We start from the raw sequence: 20,557 nt of genomic DNA, 5'->3' as shown, positions 1-20,557 counted from the left end.
CCCAAGACCTGCATCCCCTCCCCACACCCTCCCAGACCTGCTTCCCCCCAACACCCTCCCTGCCCAGTGAGAGGTAGGTACTGACCACATCAGTGTCACCTGGGAGACTGAGGAAAGCAGTCTCTCAGGCTCACCCCAGGCCTCTGGACCAGAGTCTGTATCAACCACATCCCAGGAAATCTGTGTGCCTACTACAGCTCGACAGACACTACTGTCCACCTCATCACAGTCACCTCCAGCTGCTCACCTCCTGACCACAGAGCAGGAGATCCGTTCTCCGGCTACATCCTCCTGTCCTTCCGGGACTCTCTGCCAGCCAGCCTTCCCTACAGCAGCTTTCAAAGCAACCTACACTGCCCTGAAGTGCTTGCTACTCACTCTTCCCTGAACACAATAATTACTTTCACACTTCCCTGCTTCTGGTTTCCTTATTCCCTCTGCCTGGACTGCCCTTCACAGTCCCAGACTACCTGTGGATTTCCCACTCACTTTTTAGGGCACTGCCAGCTTAGATGTCTCCTCCCCTCCAGACCATGAGCATTTTGGGGAGAGGGGCTGAGCTGGGCTTTCTCTGTCAGCAAGGTGGGCAGGAGAACGCTCCGGAGCCCACATCATTCACCAGACTGTGACCCTGAACGTGGACAGCAACCTCTCTCTGCCTCAGTTTCTTCCTCTGTAACTCTGATAATAGGACCTGTGTTTCATAGGGTAGCTCTAAGAAAGTCAAGGAAGTGATAAAAATTAAAGCACCTGGGAGAATGCTTGGCACATAGTAACCACTTAATAAATGCAAGACATTCATTCTGTGTAGCAAGACCTAGCATGGGAGCAGACACACAGGGGGCACTCCGTATACATTTACTGATTTTTCCAGATTGGCTTCGGTGCCTTAATTTTTCCTGGGCTCATGAGTCCACCCCACCCATTCTTCTGCACAGCCCAGCAAAAAACCAGCATCCAGCCCCCAACAGGGACATTATTTAGATGAAAGAACATTTTCCGCAGCCATCCCAGTCCTCAGAGCCTCGCCAAGAAATAGAAAAGAAAAGCAATATAAATGTTAATAGGAAATTGTCTATTCGCTTTTACTGAGGCTAATCTACTGCAGCCCAACAAAGAGGGAATTAGACAGCTGAAGAAACAGGAAAACATGGGACCTTGACCTGCTGAAGCCCAAGGGGCTACAGTTCCCAGGAGGAAACGATTCCAGGCCAATGAGGTCGTGTGGACATCAGGACAAAGGGCTTCCCCTTTGAGTATCTCCATGATGGGTGGCGTGGTTCCTGCCCTGGCTCCCACTTCCCTGGGCACCCATCAACCTGCACCTACGAAGTGTGGCCATTGGTCCACATGGTAGAGATAGGAAGACAGTGACAATGCAGTCCCTGTCCCCAAGGACTGCTGGGACAGGCTGACAAATAAACCTACATTATCATACAGTGTGGCAATGCTAGTAATGGCTTTAAGGTGTCAGATAAGGAGAGGCATGTACGAGATCAACAGGGCAGGAGATGGAAGAGGACCAAAGAAATCTTCTAGAGAAGCCTCAGGGGTGGGTTCTGAAGGATGAGCAGGAATGAACCTCATGAAGGAGGCAGGCAAAGATGTCCCAAGCATCAAGAACACTCAACACAGAGACCAGGGAACCACACTGGGTTAAGCTACATAACAGTCCCCCAAAGATGCCCAAGTCCTAATTCCTGGCCCTTGTAAATGTTACATCATAAGGCAAAAGAGACTTTGCAGGTATGATTAAAGATTTCGAGATGGGGAGATGATGCTGAATTATCTGGGTGAGCCCAGTACAATCGCAAGGTCTTTAAGACACATGCGGGAACTGTCGGGATCGGAGGGAAAGTCAGTGCGACACGGAGGCAGAGACTGGAGCGAAACACTTTGCAGACGGAGGAACACGTCACAAGCCAAGGAATATGTGCAACCACTTGAAGCCGAGAAAAAGCAAAGGAACGGATTGTCCCCTCAGGGCCTCCACGAGCAACCAGCCTTGCCGACTCCCTGACTTGAGCCCAGAGGGACGGATGTTGGACTTCTGACCTCTAGGAGTCTGAAAGAATCCGTCTGCATTGTTGGAAACCGCTAAGTTTGTGCTAATTCGTCAAAGGAGCAACAGGAAATTAATATGCACATCTTCGGGAACGTTCAAGAAAAAGGACCAAAAAATGAACCGAGGAGGCAGCCATGGGCCAAACTGTGAAAGGATTTGTACACGAGGCTGAGTTTCCATTTTGTCCTCAACACGGAGCTGCTGCTAAACGATATTAAGCAGAGGGATGATATAATAAGATTGCCCATGCTAAAGCACTGAATCGTCACATTTTTCGATCTTAAATCTCGGGAATTACCACGTCTAATTCTCCATTTTATTGACTCATTTCTTTTATCATGGTCTATAATGACATTATGAAAAAGAAGGAATAACGTACTAGAATATGTAACTCTAGTGCCAGCCGCCCCCCCCTCCCCCCACCCCAAGGCCATTTTTTGTGTTTTTTGATGACGCCCACCTGTATTGGTAGGACCGTCATCAGGGAGGAGTATGCATGGGCGGACAGCTGGACAGGACCAGGGATTGAGAGCCCCCCCGCCCCCCCCCAAAACTCCTGGATGGATGACTGCCATGTGCATAAAAAGAAAGACCACATTCAAATCCATCCCCGCTCCCCACCTCCAGGAAGCAGAAAGACAGCCAGCGCGTCCTGAGCGCTCACTGGGGCCAAAAGCTTTGTGAACATTTCCTTTGCCGAGGCCCCCAACGATCCTCTGAGGAAGAATGATAACCACCCTTCTGGGCGGGACTCTAAGTGCCGGGAGGGGGGGTGGGGGCTGAGTGTCCAGTGACTGAGAGCCATCCCCCAAGAACTGTTGTCACCAGGCACCCAGTACTAGAGAAATCCAAGCAGAGGAGATGATCCGTCTGCCCACACACCCCAGAAATCTCTTCAAGTCTCTGTCTGCACACAGAAAGGCCTTGAAATGTGAAAGTGCAGCCAGCCTCCAGGCTCCGTGGCCTCCCCACCCGCCGTGTGCATCACATCCTCCACCCACAGGCACCTCCTTTCAGGGCCTCTGTCGGCTGCGCCCTTTGCCGGATGTCACTCGTTGCCAAAGGGACTGCTTAGGCGGCATCTCGGCAGCCCCAGATCTGAACAAGCTGGCTTTGCTCTGGCACTGCCACCAGACCCCTGAGGCCACGGGCCAGGCGCTGCAGAGGTGGCCACGGAGTGCCTCGGCTGGGACCAAAGCAGGGGACCCACAGAGAAGGGTGCTCCGCAGACCGCAGAACTGACTTCAAAAACACCCTAGCCCTCTCTGGGCTTCGGTGAAAACAGCAGCCTGTTGCCTTCCCCGTCGGGACATCCCACAGACCGGAAGCCGTGCACACTTCCCACGCTTCTGACACACTCCGTGGCCGTAGCGGGCTCTGTGGCGTTAAAACGCCAAAAAAGGGCTGACGACGTCGGGCACGTGCAGCGTTTTCAATTTGGAGCTATTTTAAACAGCACTGCTATGAACCGCTCTGACAGGCTCCACTCTTCCCCGCTCCCCCTTTTCTTTTGGGATCTATATTTGGGGACAGTACATTCCTAAGAATAGAATCACTGAGTTAAAGGGTAAAAGCACAATTTATAGTTCCTATGGTGAACTGGCAGTTTACTCCCCAGAAAGAGCGATGTCGGTATTGCTCCGACAGCCGCTGACTGAGCCCTGACTTAATCCCAGCACTGAGATGGGCACCTCCCTTCCGTGCTCTCTCTTCAGGATCGAACGGCGCTCGGTTAGCCCCATTTCGTTGATGAGGACACTGAGGTCATGTAAAGTAAAGCAAGCTGCCCCAATACACTATGAGTATTTCAAGTTATTTTGAGACAGGGCTGGGAGAAGAAAGTCAAGTCCCTGGATCTCCCAGTTCTGCTGTATCTGCTGAATTATTCAGATCTTTGAATTATCCCACACTGCGACAATAGCTTTCACTTACTACGATAACCAAGAGCAGGGACTAGACTGGGTACCTTCTCTGTTATGGAAGCCAGCACATCCACCCCAGGCAAAGGTCAGTGAGTCAATCTCAATAAGGAAAACCCCAGCGAGGATAGCACCTACTACTGAATGCTCCCTGTGTGTAAGTCATTGTACAAAGTACTTTACATTCACGTATTAACTCTAAAGACCTGAGTTAGGCATTAATATGCCCAGTTTATAGATAAAAGGAATAAAGCTCAGGAAAGTGACTTCCCTCAACAGTTCCACAGATTATAAATCCATCCATCAATAAATGGATCTGAACACAGGGCGGTCTCCAAAACCTAAGCAGTTTGTTGCAGGCTAGACTGCTCCTAGCCGTTACCACCAGCAGGTGGGTGGTGAGGAAGGAGGTTTCTAAAGACGGTGGTGAGAAAAATCAGCATTCCATTTTGGTCCATCTTCCCTGCGATGTGCCGGCTGTGTAGTTTGATGAGGGTGGCGTTTATTTCAACGCCATCCGCCCAGCTGCATACAAATGCACATCCTTCTCTCCTGAGGGCTGCTTCCCATTATACGAACGAGGAGGACCACAGGATCAGCCCACATCCCACAGAGGCCTTCAGTGGACCCCTCCAATGGCTAAGAGGGGCCATCTTGTGAGAGCCTTCGAGAAAACATGAAGGTTCCTCTCAGTCTCTACTGTGCAGTGCAGATGGAACAGAAGGGTGACAGTTCCTAGAAAGCAGAAGGAGCTCCCTGTAAGGCCAAGAGCGTCCAAGATGGGAAAGAAGTCGCAGGTTCAAGTCCCAGCTCTGCCAGGAGTGACCTGGGGCGAGACAGTCTTGACCTTGCAAACACTGATAAATCAGACAAATAACTTGATGGAATTTCAGACTCCCCTCTTGGGGGGTGGGGGGGGTGGGTAGGGTGGATTCTGGTAAAGACCGACTGAACAGCTTTAAAGAAAGGAAAAGATTCAGCAAATCAAGACCAGGTACCTGGGTCCCAGATCATTTGCACAGCTAACCTACCATCTCACAAGTCCTTTGCCTCAAAAATGCAGACAGAAACTTACGGGCTGGCTCCTCTCTGCCCTAAGGCAGTGGCCATCATAGACTCTTTTCAGATACCACGCCAGCTCACATCTTGGTAATATTGCAGGTTGAAAGCAGCCTGAAAAAGAAATCATTGCCTCCATCCTCAAGTGAGAATGCTATCATCTCAGGAGATCCAGAACTGACACACGAGACCAATGCCAGCCGAATAATGTTATGACTAATGGGACAAAAACGGGAGGCAGGAAAGGAAAAGCCCACACCGGCTTCCCTTCCTCACTGTCCCGACACGAGAAGGATGTGTCTTTTTCCTGGTCATCCTGCCCGTTGCTAAAGGGAGACCTCCCAGGACCACACCTGTCCTCTGGCACAAACAGTCTGACCATTTTATTACACATCCATCAGTGAAATACAGAGAATGCCCAGGGGAGAATGGAAAGCAGTCAAGCTACACATAACAAAATTCACCAAGTCAAGTTCGGCTTGCCAGAGTTGCTCTTTTCATTGTAACTTAGGAAGTCTCCAGGTGCTAACAGCTGGAAACGGTTCTAGGGCTCCTCTTGCTGGGGTTTATGGCTGCATTTTCAGTCCACAGCCAAGGTTTTCCAAGCACGCAGGACGCCAGGCACGTATCCATCATTCGCCCTCCTTTCTCCAATTGCTCTGGCTTCCCAGCCAGCCTTACTCTCTGCTCCCAGTTCTTTGGAATCAAAGGAACTTAAAAAAAAAAAAATCAAGCTGCTTTGGGAAAAAAAGTGTCAAATTGTAAATTCCCTACTTGGCCCTGTCTACCTGCAAAGACACAGAAAATTCTAGAAGTGAAAGGAGAGGATTGTTGTTTCCCTTTTTAGTTTCCAGATGGAGCTGCCTCCCACTGGCTACCCACACACTCAAGTGGCTGATGTCACTATTGGGATTTTAGTAGTACTGTGCGGGCCCTAGGGCTAGTACACCCCCCCACCCCCACCCCCCGCTAAAAATCCACCAGAGTTAGCACATCTGAGAAAGCCAGAGATAGAAACAAGGGAACCATGTGTATACCTGGCTCTGGAAATGTCCACAGAAGCACCAAACAGAGACCAGCAAATGGACTGAACATCAGTCTTAGGGAGGCAGACACACCTGAGCGGGCTGACAGAAGTCTGGGTGCTGAGAATAATGCAGCCCCAAATACCACCCCCACCCCCCGGACCTTCAGGAGAACCTCCTTGGGCCATTTCCTAGGATGAATGGCTCAAAACTCACCAATCACACTGCATGGTCTGGAGGAGACAAAAGCACTTTCGACTGAGCCTGGCACTGTGGTGTGAGTAGCCTCCACAGACTGGAGAGAAGTTGTCGGCACCCAATGGGGCTGCTATTTGAGAAAGAAAGTAGTTAGCACGACTGTGCACCAGGCACTGAGTCCACCTACCGAGAAGGTGGAGACACGGATGCGGACTCAAAGCTGAATCCCTTTTACTCGGTCCAGCCAGGGTTCTGCCATGTGGCGCACCATGTAAGCTAGACATCGCACGCCTTCTTGAGCCACAGTGCCTCTCTTCTGGTGACTGTCACCGTCTTAGGTTACTAATGCTGCCGTAACAGAGAACTGCAGACTGGGGGTGCTTAAACAACAGCAATGTATGTATGTTCTCACATTTCTGGAAGCTGGAAGTTCCCAGATCAAGGTGTCAACAGGGATGATTTCTTTTCAGGCCTCTCTCCTTGGCTTATGAGTGGCTGTCTTCCCCTGTTGTCTCCATATGGTCTTTCCTGTGTGTCTGTGTCCTCATCTCCTCTTCTTAAAAGGACACCGGTAACACTGGATTAGGGCCACCCATGAGATCTCATTTTACCTTAATTAACTCTTTAAAGACTCTATCTCCAAATACTGTCACTTCCTGGGTAGGAGTTCTTAAGCCTATGCATTTTGAAAGGAACAAAATCCAACCCATAACAGTCATTACCACTGAGGAACGGGACACACACAGCAAGGGTAAGCAGCTTACCAGAGGGTCACAGATCTAAACAGAGTGACAGTGGAGCCTGTACCTGAGGTCTAACTTTATCCCAAGGAGTCATTCGCATCGAGCATGCCAAGACTGTTCTAGGATTAAAACTGGCATTTTTGTGGTTGTTGAGCCAGCAACTGCCTGTCGTCATGACTCATTCTCCTCTGCTCAGGATTGTCGAGACACCATGGTTGTGTAGAGCTACCCATTCCCCATGGCAGTGCACCAATTTTTAAAAACCTTCATTACGAGCCACTCAACTGTGGGATCACAACCCTCAGTAGCCCCCATGTGATTGATGCCTGCTCTCCAAATTGGATTTCATGCTTCCTCAGAGCCTTTTGATGGTACCTCGTGGAAAACTTTGCACCTAGTTTCCTGATCAATATTTCTGCTTAATGCATGAACGTATGTATGAATGGATGGAGTGGTCAAGGTAACCTCAAAAGAGCCTTCCCAGTTTTAATTAAGTTTCATGATTCTGTTCTAGGAGGTAACACACTGGGACAGCTGTTTGACAGTTGAGGATTACATCAGGTCCAAAACCATTTCTTTCTTCTATAAAGTGTGTCTTCCTCCCACCCAGCCAGTGGATCAGGGCAGCAGCACCCATGGAAACAATGCAGTGATAAGCTGCCACTGAAAATAATGGCCTTTGTTCAGGTACAGAATGATGGAAAACCCCAGGACCAATTAAACTTTGCCCTTAGAATTAATCCCAACACTACTTTGATGTACTTTCTTCTCTTGCCAGACACTTGTTAGGTGGAAAAAAGAAGGAAAGCTTCACTATCGCCATCTGACTGTACTGTCTCTGTTTCCTTTCTGGAAAAGGCCATTGTCATTCAACCAATGTCTGTTTGAGTAGCCCTATATGCAAAGAATTACCATGGGCAGTTCCCAAAGAAGCAGAAGACAATAGCTCATGAAGCAAGGCGTTTATAAGAATTCAAGGAGATAAAAAAAAATTCGAGAATGCAGAACAATGCAATACAAATTGTATTAAAATGTGTTAAGTCTTTGAGGAATACCAGTAACAAGTGTAAGTCTAGGAGTTTAAATAAAGGATTCTAAGAAGAAAAGAGACAGTAAATCAAAGCATCAAATGGGAGACTAAAACTGTAAATCTTGACCTTGGCCCTAAAAAATGGCTAGTTCTGGGTCTAATGGATGCCCATGGATAGAACTGTCTAGGTATTGAGCAAGCTAAGAAGAACAGTGGCAAAAATTGGAGGTCCAGGAGCTGTACCATCTGCCAAAGGGCAGGTTGACTCCAGAGAGCTTTAACCACTCCCACTACCCTGTTCAACAACCATGTCAACCATGTTGGGTGAAGAACAAGATGGCAGATGCAACTTGGTAGGGAAGCCAAGAACCTGGATGCCAGGCCTACCACTGGACATGAATGGCTCTGGACCACTAAGGATGCTGCCTCAGTTGGAGAAATGGTTCTTCCCTGAACATCCGAGCAGTCTTGAGGCAGGCAGGATCAGATGGGTCTTGGGAGGAGGCCCTCAAGGAGAAGAGCGCAAGAGGGGAGTGTTCACTGAGACCAGAGACCCAGAAGTTATGAGCACGCCAGAATGAGAGGTCTAGCCACTGGGCAACTAGATGAGCCACACACTCCACTCCATCATCAACAGGAAATTCCCAGGAGATCAACTTGGCTCCAAGTGTAGTCAAGACACAGAAAGGAACAGGTAGAGAACTAGAGGAAACCAAGAATGGTTAGAGCCACAGCGGTTAAGAGAGAAGGATGGAGAGTAAGTGTGCATACACACACATGGGTATCATGCATCCTACTGAGGCCAGCGAGAAAAGCTACTAACATAACCCAGTCTTTATAAAAACAAAGTAAAAGCAACAAGGCGAAAAAGAGCCAGTTACCTTGGCCCCCTCATTCCTCACCAGCCTTTACCTAAGTCAAGTTTAAATTCTGTTCCTATGGCACCAACTCTACCACCTTCAGGAATCTGCCTTGTACAACAGGTATACTCGCAGGTGGTATATCTTAAATATCTATGGTGCCAATGACAGCCACTTGTTCACAGCCACAAACTGCCTACCCGCATAGCTAATTTGTTTTTGTTTGTCCTCAAAATCTCCCCTTTATGAACCTCTTCATGTAGAGAGCAAAACCACATCACTTGAGGGCTAAGATTTGCTAAGAAGCTCAAAGCTTCATTTCATATCTATTTTCTTATAATTAATCAGGATCAGTTTTATTTAAAAAGCAGGCGAGGGATAGATATATCTACAGACCAGGGAAAATGGATACGGCTTGGAGAACGATTATATATAATCGTCCCAGAAGGTTTAGCTGTTCAGATGATCATTAAAGAAATGGATGAAGTTGGTTTTTAAAAAGGTTCCAGCTCCCTGTCTTCCCTGAATCAGATAAAGAAAAAATGAGGAGGCCTCTTCCACGTCTTTCTGGAACCACATTAAAATGTATCCCCAAACAGCCCTTCACGGAGAGCCGCCCCACCTCTGCCATGCCTCTACTATGGGAACGCAGGGCACCACCCCTGGATGTTGGAAGCACATTAGTTACAGCTTACTGTTCATTTATATTGTGGTGTTGGTGGTTTATTTTTAAACACACCAGCCAGCACACATGGCTGGGCCCAGTAAAGCAGGTTGGCATTGTATTAATGTGAGAGTTCCTTAATTATCTAGGTGATGGTTTTGTTTTAGGCGTTCCCCCCCCCCCGCCCCCCCCCGCCCCAGGTGCAAATTTCCTGTCATAAATGGTAAATTTGTGTATCTGTTTATTCTTCCTCTGTGATATTCAGGGTTTAAAAATGAACCCCACCAGTTGGTAATGTTGAACCGGATTATCTTGCACAATGGTCTAGGCAGCTGGGGACTGGATGCTTGCCTTTCTACTAAGTTGGCTACAACAGCAGAAAGTTCCCACTATCCTACCACCGTGGTAACAGACAGACCAGAAATGAAGAAGTCACCCTTGCCTGGACAAATTAAAGTACCGACTCTAGAGTCAAACGAGCCAGTTCAGATCTTGGCTCCTTTACCTGTTCAACTTTGGACATACCCATTCCCTCACTGCCAGTGGCCTCATTGCTGAACTGGTGAAAAGAATTATACCTACTTTCATGAGATGAAATGAGCAAGATCAAACTGGGATAGAAGACAGCATACAATAAACTGGAGCTAGAAATAAGAAACAATTGCTTTGATTGTGTAAATGCTAGATTAAGAACTATAATATACATTTACCAAACCAATCAAAAAAGGGAAAACAAAAGAAACTGGGGGGGGGGGGGGACCAAACAAAATCCAGGCAAAATGGACGGTGACATCATCTTGTTCTCACACAGGCCTATCACTGGCCCTGAGAAATCCTCTGAAAACCAACCAACCACACACAGATCTCTGACCCATTCCAAGCTCACTCTGGCCTTCATGACCTCTTGAATTCCAACATAAGCCACTGCAGATTATAGAGGCATACAAGTGACTACTTCGTGTGCACAGAGCACAGGCCTCCAAAAATGCACAGAGGTGGTGGGAGAGAAGGAGGGAATCAGTCTCAGAACCTCATTTCATTCCATCCCCATCCCCTCTGACTTTGGGCTCAGTAGCCCTTCATGCAGACTGAGCAAGGGAGACACCTGCAGGTGAACCTGCTCATTCTGCATCACCTTGTCTGCCCCTCCCTCCGCCCTTCCTCCCTCCCCACCCCTCCACCCCCACCAGGATAGGGATCCGAACTTGGGCCTGATGGACTCCAAGGGTTCCTGGCTCCCTCCAGGATGTCCTCTGGAATCCAAGTCCCAGACAGTCCCCCCTCATCCTCAGAAGGACTGATGTGCAAGTGTGGAGAGAAGGGGGGTGGGGGGCACAACAAAACAGAGAGCAAAGAGCCTGGGTGGGAAGCAGGAGACCCCAGCTCATACTCTGCTGGGGGAAATTCTTGGGCTTCCAACTCTTCATCTTTTGTGTGAGAGGCTTGGGCAACAAGGAGTCCAAATCAAGGCTGTTCCTCTTAAATCCTCCCTTGACACGACCAGAAACTGAGGTCCAGAGAAAAGAAAGAAGTCGTATGAGGTTAACTGGACCACTTACTGGGCAGGTCATGACTAGAAACCAGGGTGCCTACCTATCACGAGACTTTTCCCACATCTTGGTATCAACACACCTGAGATAGCTTACCACCAACAGGCCGTCTTCTGAGCCCATTGAGCCCTCCCACTGCTCCTTGAAGGTACAACAGCAGACTCCTGCCATCCTGCTTACGTGGATGTTCCTAAGGGCAGGTTGGTAATGTTCGGGTAACATCTGGGTGTTAACCAGTCTCCAAGTGGTTTCTCCAGACCGGCTGGGCTCATAACAGCCTTTCTCTGAACCACAAAGCAAACACTCTTCAATAGTCCCTCTGCTGCTTAGAACAGAGGTGCTCAAACTTCAGCGGGCAAAGCCACCTTGAGGGCTAGTTAAAAGCTAAGAGTGCTGGGCCCCATACCTCAGGGCAACTGCTGCAGTAGGTCTGGGGTGGAACCCAGGAAATCGTATTCCAAACAAGCGCCCAGTTCAGAAATTCTCTCCCCCGAGCTCCCTGATCCAGCAACATGACATGTGGCAAGGATCACAAATCAGACCCCCGTCTGGTACCTCGGGGGACATCGCACAAGCCAGCCTGAAGTTGCTACTCTCTCCAACACGGGTCAAATCTCTCTTGTGATCACAGACAGATGTCATGAAGAAAAAGACCCACACTGCCATGCTGTGGATTCCAGCTGGCAGTGGGGCTTTCTTTCCACTGTTCTGAAACCAACACTAAGAAATCTCTCTGAGGAGTTACAAACCATTCACAATTTAATTTTGAGTTAATTCTCCATCACTAACTACTAATTCCAATTTCATGTTTCCCTCCAGATAAATTGTTCCAACTCTGTGCACAATCTACATTCAACTTTCCACCTCAATCCATATGCTTAAGTAGGTTCACAACAGGTAGCCCTCACTTTGGGAAACAGAGGCAAACCTTCAAATGTATTTCCATAAAGTCACTCCGATGTCCCTAGGGTTGCCAGATGCAGGAAATAAAAATACAGTACACCCAGTTAGATCTGAAGTTCAGATGAACTAACCACGTTTTAGTATGAGTGTGTCCATGCAATGTTTGAGTGATGTTTATACCAAAAACTGTTAGATGTTTATTTGAAGTGCAAATTTTAATAGTCTTGTATTTTATATGGCACCTGTGCACTCATTCAAAAAAATACGTTGAGGGGCGCCTGGGTGGCGCAGTCGGGTTAAGCGTCCGACTTCAGCCAGGTCACGATCTCGCGGTCTGTGAGTTCGAGCCCCGCGTCGGGCTCTGGGCTGATGGCTCGGAGCCTGGGGCCTGTTTCCGATTCTGTGTCTCCCTCTCTCTCTGCCCCTCCCCCATTCATGCTCTGTCTCTCTCTGTCCCAAAAATAAATAAACATTGAAAAAAAAATTAAAAAAAAAAATATGTTGAGCCTTTACTATACGTTACTTATAGACATATGGTAACAGATATATAAATATAATACTACAAATATATGACACATAGGCATATATTATACTACAAATATAAGGACATATAGGCAGGTGTGTGTTGTAAATGTTTACCAACTGGCCGTTGGAGAAGGGATGATTTTTAGTGTTTGTTGATGCTTGGGAATTCCTACAACCATCTTGCAAATATAAGATCAGGAGACCTTCAGAGATGCCCATCCAGAGGACCAATATGATTGAGCCACAGAACTGATGGCAGAAACCACATGCCTCCAAGGTGTAAGACAAACACACTCTTGTTTAAGCCACTGTTAGTTGGCTTTTCTATCACTAGTACCCAAGTCATTCCCAAGTGACACTCAAGATACTCCTCTCAGTTGTATATGTTATACTCTGCCTCTCCAAGTAGACCAAATGTTGTTTCTGTTTGAGGGTCATGTAGGTGGGTTTCTTCTCTCCTCCCTTCCTTCCCTTTCCTTACCTACCCACCCACCCAACCGTCCACTGCTCACAGTGTAACATTTATCCGTTTATTGTATCAAGACATCCACTGGTGCTATGCTCTAGAGCTGTGGGGACATACCCCAGTGGACTAGGATTCAATCACCAGTATTTTCTCCCAGGGCTTCTTTTGGAACAGTATTTTGTAAATCTGCTCTCAGCTGCTACCACAGAGTAAGGCTTTCTTCCTTCTAGCACTGGTAAAGCCCAGACCTTCTCAGGACCCAGTTCTTTCAACCTACTCAATATTTGCTTGGGGTCAGTGTACAACCCTACAGAAATCCAGAAACAGAGGAGCCATGGAAGGCCAATAAATCCACTCCAGAACCCTCCAATATCTGCACTGGGACAGGAGTGCTCTTAGCCACAGGTTATCTGGGAAAGCTGTTGACCCAACAGACCCTTCTTTTGTGAGCAATCCAAGCTTGAAGGACTGTACCTAAGAAACCAACTGGCACTTACTTCCCTCACTGGTACAGCAAATGAAAAAGGAAACAATGCATGAAGGATAAAGATTATTAAAAACATGCATGGAACCACTTGACTGACCATGTCCTGAAATTTCATTTCAAACCTATTCCTCCAAAGTCAGGGTCGTCGCCAAGAGCCAAGATGTCCACCCGCATTCCCGCCCCCTATGCCAGCCTTCCCACTTCACTCACCACTAATTTCCACCTCTGAGAGATCCTTCTCATACATAGTCCCTCGGCTTTCACTGCCCATCTCAACCCTAAAGCTTTTCTCTTTCTGCTCTCTAGGTTCCTGTAATACTTTGTCAATCACAATTCTGCAGTGCAAACCACCTTTTCTGTTTCACTGCTGACAATTCTAGGCACTATCTATACCTGCCCTTCAACCAAGCCAAGTGTGCTATTTATTTATCCGCAGCTCATGGTTCCTTATTAGCACACTGACTGTCCCCAGAGACCAAATGTCCAAGATTATCAATACCTTGAGGTACTGATTCAAGAGGCAGACCAAAGCAGAGACCCGCTTTCCTTCTCTGAAGCCTCTTGGCTAAGTGAGGTCCATCAGAACCACGGCTGGCTCACTGGAAGACAACACCATTCAGAGCGAAAGCAGATGCTGGGGAGAAATCTAAGACAGTGACCAATTGATGAGGGGGAACAGGATTGGACAAATTGGAAGGCACAGAACGAGGCTAAGAAAATAAACAGACAGGAGACTTTTTAGAGGAAATCTGTTCACACCGAGGATAATTAATTAATATGTTGACTGGACTCCCAGAGGCAATCACTGAAGCTGAAGCCATGATTATTTTTAATAGACCTGGGCTCTTATTGGGTGGAAACAATATGAGCCAACAAAGAGCTGGCTGGCCATGTGGCCACATGACTCAGCTCTCTCCATCCCGATCCACAATTATTTTAACGAGAGTGAAGTGGCTCTCCCACCCCAACTTTAATTCACTATCATTTTTAGCTTCTACTCAGCCTGGGATGGCACCATTTGGAGGGAACCACCTTATCTCCAAATGTCTTATACAGGTCTGTCATTGTCTGTGTGTCCCAGCCTGATTCTGTCCTCCCCTGTTCTGATTACACCAGCCAGAGATTCTGATCCAAGATGGCGGCTTGGGGCTTCAACCAGCAATGCTGAGCCACTCATATTTCTTCTCATGGAAATTTTAAATAAGGCATACAAAGAGAAGTTATCACTGATGGCAGGTGCCTAAGCTGACAGGTCACAAGGAGTTGGAGCTGGAAAAACCCTACTAGGTTGTATTAAAAAAAAAAAAAAAAAAAAGAGAGAGAGCAGAAAAGAATGAACGAGAGAAAGAGAAGAACACAGGCAATGAATGAGGAGAGGCAGAGATGGACAGTGTATGGGGTGGGGAACGAGAAAGACAGCAAGAAAGAGTGAAAAGATGGAGAGACGGACAGACAGAGGAGACTGGGGACTAGATGGATCCTAGGGATTCCTACATCCTGAAAGTAAAAGCCTCGATTCATAGATTTTCAGGTAAAATTGAGCTGTATTTCACACTCCTGGGTTTCCAGGCATATACCTAGGTCTCACAGATACCACCACCATCCCCCTTTCCAAACTTGAGCAGATCTACAGGTCTTGCAACTAAAATATGAAGGATTAGTACTTCATCAACATGAAACACTCTCCTTGGGAGAAGCACAAAGGTCCTTTTAAGGTCAAAACGTGTCTTCAACAAAGATTTGTTGGACATCTTCTATGTCTTTGACCTTGTACTTAGAACTGGCTTGGAGGAATGAATCAAAACACAGCTGGTACCCACCCACAGAGTGCAGAAAACAGAAGGGAGATTTCCCAGCACACACAATTATGATACAGGCTGATAAGTGTTATTTATAACCAATGTTAGCAAGGAGGCATGTGAGCACACAGAGCCTCTGCCAGGCAGGGGACAGGTGGGTGCTGGTCAAGAAAGTCATCCCAGCAGAAGTAGTATCTGAATTAAGTTCCAACAAGAATCAGCAAGGTGAAGAGGAAAGAGAAAGCTGCCAGTGGTATGCCGGCTGGCTCCTACCATTGGGAGAATTTATGCCACATGAATGAGCAAATAATTGCATATCAGGCCTTTTTTAATTCTTTCTTTTCTGAGAGTCAGTATACCACTGCACACCCGGAGGCCCAGGGCTCAGAGGCTTGGAGAAGATGATTTGTGTTTATAATAAGGTTGAAATATAGAATGTCAGAGAAGGAACTGGCTAGAGATAGGGCTGCCAGGTAAACAGGGGCCACCTTGAACACATCCTTGGTGACTACAAGCAGTTGAGATTGTCCTAAGCCACTGGGGGGGGGGGGGGGTGTGGGGTTTAAGTAAGGGGGTGAAATCGTTGGCTGGAATGATCCAGCTGTACAGAAGATGGTTGCTAGGGGTGCCTGGGTGGCGCAGTCGGTTAAGCGCCCGACTTCAGCCAGGTCACGATCTCACGGTCCGTGAGTTCGAGCCCCGCGTCGGGCTCTGGGCTGATGGCTCAGAGCCTGGAGCCTGTTTCCGATTCTGTGTCTCCCTCTCTCTCTCTTCCCCTCCCCTGTTCATGCTCTGTCTCTCTCTGTCCCAAAAATAAATAAACGTTGAAAAAAAAAATTTAAAAAAAAAAAAAAAAAGAAGATGGTTGCTAACAAAAGCCGGGACAATGAAGGCGGAGGGCCGCCGGAAGAACAGCCTGGAAGAACACCATCTCCATGCAGAGCATTAGTGCCTGCCCAGGGAGGGCAATTCCTGGGTCCTTAGTGCCCATGGGATTCCTAGGGTACTGAATGGAAAGCAGAAATCCAGAGCATTAAAGGTGAATCAAATCTTCTTGACAAAAAAACAGAGGCAGAAGGGAGTGGGATTCAGCAGCAATATAGCTGGGCTTTACCATTTACAACCCTCATATGACTAAGTAAGATTCAGTAAAATGACTTCAGAGTCAGGTGTTGTGCAGGGGAAAAACCGAACTTGAAGTCAGTAGGTTTAGATTGAAATGTTGGCTATCCTGCTGTAGACAACCTTGGGCAAGTTATCAAACCATAGCAAAATATCTATTCCTTCTGAACGGCAATCATCTCATTCACAGAATGTGGACAAAAATACCACAAAAATACCAGAATGTGGACAAAATTCTGTTTTCCGGGTTTATTATGAAGACAGTGTAAGAATCTGAACACGTAAGTCCTTTATGTACAATACTTGGCAATTATGGGGGCTTGTTGCTGAGTCACAGAACTCTGAAACTCCCCTCTTCAAAGTCCAGACGAATTGGGGCAAAGAACAACAAAGGACGACACAAAGCCATGAGCACAAAGGAAATGCAATCGGGAACGTTTCTATGAAGCGTCTTCAAGGGATGTCTTTTAAGTGCAATTGAGGCCCCCAAATTAAGAACAGCATTGAAATCTGACAGAGAACCAAAGCAGCCACACAATAAATGTTGCATGGTGCCCTCTTGAAGCTTATTGGTCAAATGCAAGTTAATGGCATCAGCTGTAAGCGATACGTAAGAACAAACTTCTCACAGAAGCTCTGGACTTCGCACGCGGAAATAAGTCATCTGGTCTGAGCGTGACCTTCTTTGGCGCTAAATGGAAACATGAAAGTCTTGCGTGCAGCCCTGACACGATTTGTATTTTTATCTTTGTCTCTCGGCATATGCTGTTTTATACCCAGCAGCAGAAGTCCAACGGAGAGGGCCTGGATAAGAAATTATGCTGTCGCTTCGAAGTCACTATAAAGATAGTAATGACAACCACGTTGGATGAAAACAATGAAGACAACAAATGAAACACAGACAACGTTAAAAGTGCTTCAACTAAATGAAAATGTATTGAGACCTATGGCATGCATGGAACGGAGCCAGACATTAACAGGGATTCACCATTCACTCCTGCCCTTGGAACTAACTGAATGGACAGACAAAAGCATTCGAGAGTCCCAGCAGAGGGCACACGGTAATAGGCTACCGTCATGGAGGGAGTTATGATGGCAATAATGAGGAGGGAAAAATACCTTCTGACAAGACGGAGCAGAGAATAGTACTGGGAGAGCAAACAGTGGAGGGGGGCTCTCTGGAAAGGACAGGGTGGGCCTACGAGAGAGGAGGTGGGTCCTGCGTGAGGACCGGCCTGCAGACAGATAAGGGATGAGGACATCCAGGAACATCTCCCATGGCTGCTGCAGGGGTCTGCTGAGGGCTGGGGTCATGAGTGGCAGTTGAGGTTGACGGCTGGGGATGGAAGGAGGGGTGAGGCGAACCGCTTCGGTAGAGCTGGAAAGGGAAGTCAGAGCGAGATGCTGGAAAGCAGAAACAGGAAGCTCACGACTCTTGTTCTGGCAATAAGGAGCCACAGAAGGCTTTCCAGCAGGGAGTGGTACAGCCTTTGAGGAAGATTCCTCTGGAATCCCTAGGAAGGACTGGGGCAACGAACGACAGGAGACAGAAGGCAAGGGAGAAGAGGTCCGTTCCGAGCTAACGAAGCCTGTTTGAAACAAGACGGCCACTAGGGGCAATTACAAATGAGAAAAGTTTCAATTTAAAAGAACTTGATGAAGCTCTCGTAACAGGGGGAGACTGTTAATTTCCGGGTGGGCTGCACAGAAAGCCCCAAGTTGGGTTCATGGCGAAAGACTCACAACCTCGAAGGTCCAGGGAGAAGGGGAGATATGCCGTCTCTGGATCTCAAGAACTTCAGGATGTGGGTAATGCACAAAGAAATTCTGGGGACTATGAGCCTCGTGCTCTTTCTTCTGCTCCCAGCCAGCTCGTTTCTGCAGACACTCTAGGGAGTCCTGCTACGTGTGATGTCCCGTAAGGTAAGAAAGTGGAAACAAGAATGAAAAAGGCAGGTGCTGATTCTGAGGATCCAACACCCCAAAACAGCTGTGACACCAAGTATATTTGGGTAGAGGGCATACGAGGCTGAAAGGAGCCATCACGGTAAAAGGAGGGGGGAGGGCACAGAATTTGGAGGACAAGAACAAAAGCCATTGGAAGATGGCCTCTGTGCCGGACGAGAGAAAAAGTCCCGTCTTCCAGGACTGTGCCATCCTTACATATATCCATACAGGATGTGACCCTGCATTTACACCCACTGTGAGCCCCCTTTCTTCGCCCACTCCCCGTGCATTGCAGGGTCTCTGGGGACCTCACTCATGCACACTCTGTGGCCCACGTGGCAGGCGGACTGGCGCACAAGGCTGTGTGGAAGACAGCAGATACGGGAGCAACAATGATGACCCATGTCAAAATTCTGTGTGCATGAGATGGGGGGAGACGGGGAGCGTGAGCGGGGAGGGAGGAGCGGAGGAAGCAGTGAGTCCCAGGGCACGGAGGCGACACCCCTTCTTTTTTTTTTTTTTTTTTTTTAACATTTATTTATTTTTGAGACAGAGAGAGACAGAGCATGAACGGGGGAGGGTCAAAGAGAGAGGGAGACACAGAATCGGAAACAGGCTCCGGGCTCTGAGCAGTCAGCACAGAGCCCGACGCGGGGCTCGAATTCATGGACCGCGAGATCATGACCTGAGCCGAAGTCGGACGCTTAACCGACTGAGCCACCCAGGCGCCCCGCGACACCCCTTCTTGATGATGCTGGCGATCAGACGTGGAGTCTGGGGCTCCCAGCCAGAGTTCTACAAGGGTTCTCCTTGAGACCTCATCTATATGTCCATGTGGGCTCATAACCAGGAGAGAGTCCCCGCAAGAGAGAGAAGGGCTGACATAAGGCAGACCAAACACCACTCAGAGATTCACACAGGTACAGACTACCAGCACCCAGGTCACACTACCAGAGCAGTGCGCACTCTTGGCAACTTTGTAGTGACACAGAGTCATCTTAAAAAGTCTCCTTTGTCAAGAGGGAATCCATCCATCCATCTGCTTATTCATGGATTATTACTGAGTGCTCAGGACATGCCAGGCACTCTCCTGGACACTGAAAAGACCTACAAATGGTCCACCCTAAGGACTTTAACACCCTAGTGGGAGAATACAGATAATAGCCTCAACAACAACAAAATACAATGGATGTGTCAGGTGGTGATCAGAGTTGTGAAGACAATAAAATCAGGTGTGGGGGGAGGGAGGAGAGCCACTTCATAAAGGGCCCCAGGGAAGGCTTCTCTTACAAGATGAAGTGTGGACAAGGACCTGCGCGGAGTGAAGGAGTGAGCTATGACGGATGGGGAGGGAGAGCATTCCCAGAGGGGCCAGAGCCGTGGGCCCAGCAAGGAGAGCAGCTGTGGAGGGAGTAGAAGTTGGGGGTGTGCAGGGGGGGCACCTCGGGAAGACCTCGGAAGGTCAACAGTCCAGTGTGATGGAGAGCTCTGAGCAGTGGCGCTTTGCAACGTGGACTCCTCTGCCTCAGCGACAGGTGAGCACAGGGAAGAGGTGGAAGTGACCCACCGGCCAGATTCTGGTGGGGTTGTGAATGCAAAGGAGAAAGGCAACAGCAATGTCACAGTGCCTGTCATCTCCAAGGGCCAGCTGCTCTAAGGGACAGCCTCTCCCAGGCCAGGGTCCACAGGAACCAGAGGACCAGCCAATGAGATCAACCGTTCTCCCCACTGTCCTCTTCGCTGGGAATCACGACAGGAGAGCCGCCAAGCCTGAAGAAGGCCTGACTGTCGACATCCCTCTGCTATTTTTAGGTCAGAACAAAATGTTCGAAGCAATCCCGAAAGCCCATATGCTCAGGTGTAGGATTCTCGAAGCCCATCATAATCTCATTACCTTTTTTGATGGTCTCTCAGAACCCGGTGCAATGCAGTGAGCACAGTAAATGCTACACAAATACCTGTCAGATAAATCACACAACTGCATTATCATCAAGAGTGATGAGGTTTTTAAGAATACCTCAGTCTGTCTTTTGGGGCACCCGGGTGGCTCAGTCGGAGAAGCGTCCGACTCTTGATTTCCACTCCGGTCATGATCTCACAGCTCGTGGGTTCAAGCTCTGCGTTAGGCTCTGTGCTGACAATGTGGAGCCTGTTTGGGGTTCTCTCTCTCTCCCTCTCTGTCTCTTTCTCTCTCT

General features: G+C 48.2%; 1 protein-coding gene and 1 non-coding gene across 4 annotated transcripts in view; both read right to left on the bottom strand.

The window, feature by feature from the left end:
- Positions 1-20,557, bottom strand: part of LARGE1 (LARGE xylosyl- and glucuronyltransferase 1) — a 545,419-nt gene that overhangs the window by 348,202 nt on the left and 176,660 nt on the right. The window lies entirely within an intron of this gene.
- Positions 3,109-3,246, bottom strand: LOC121041137 (small nucleolar RNA SNORA76). The gene has a single exon (XR_005795583.1). It is a non-coding gene; the product is annotated as a small nucleolar RNA SNORA76 (small nucleolar RNA).

The sequence above is a fragment of the Herpailurus yagouaroundi genome, unplaced genomic scaffold, assembly GCF_014898765.1.
Source record: "Herpailurus yagouaroundi ecotype Mexico unplaced genomic scaffold, PumYag 182, whole genome shotgun sequence".
NCBI classification, from domain to species: Eukaryota; Metazoa; Chordata; class Mammalia; order Carnivora; family Felidae; genus Herpailurus; species Herpailurus yagouaroundi.
The sequence above is the reverse complement of the archived record's forward strand: the minus strand, read 5'-3'. Positions and strand labels throughout refer to the sequence as shown.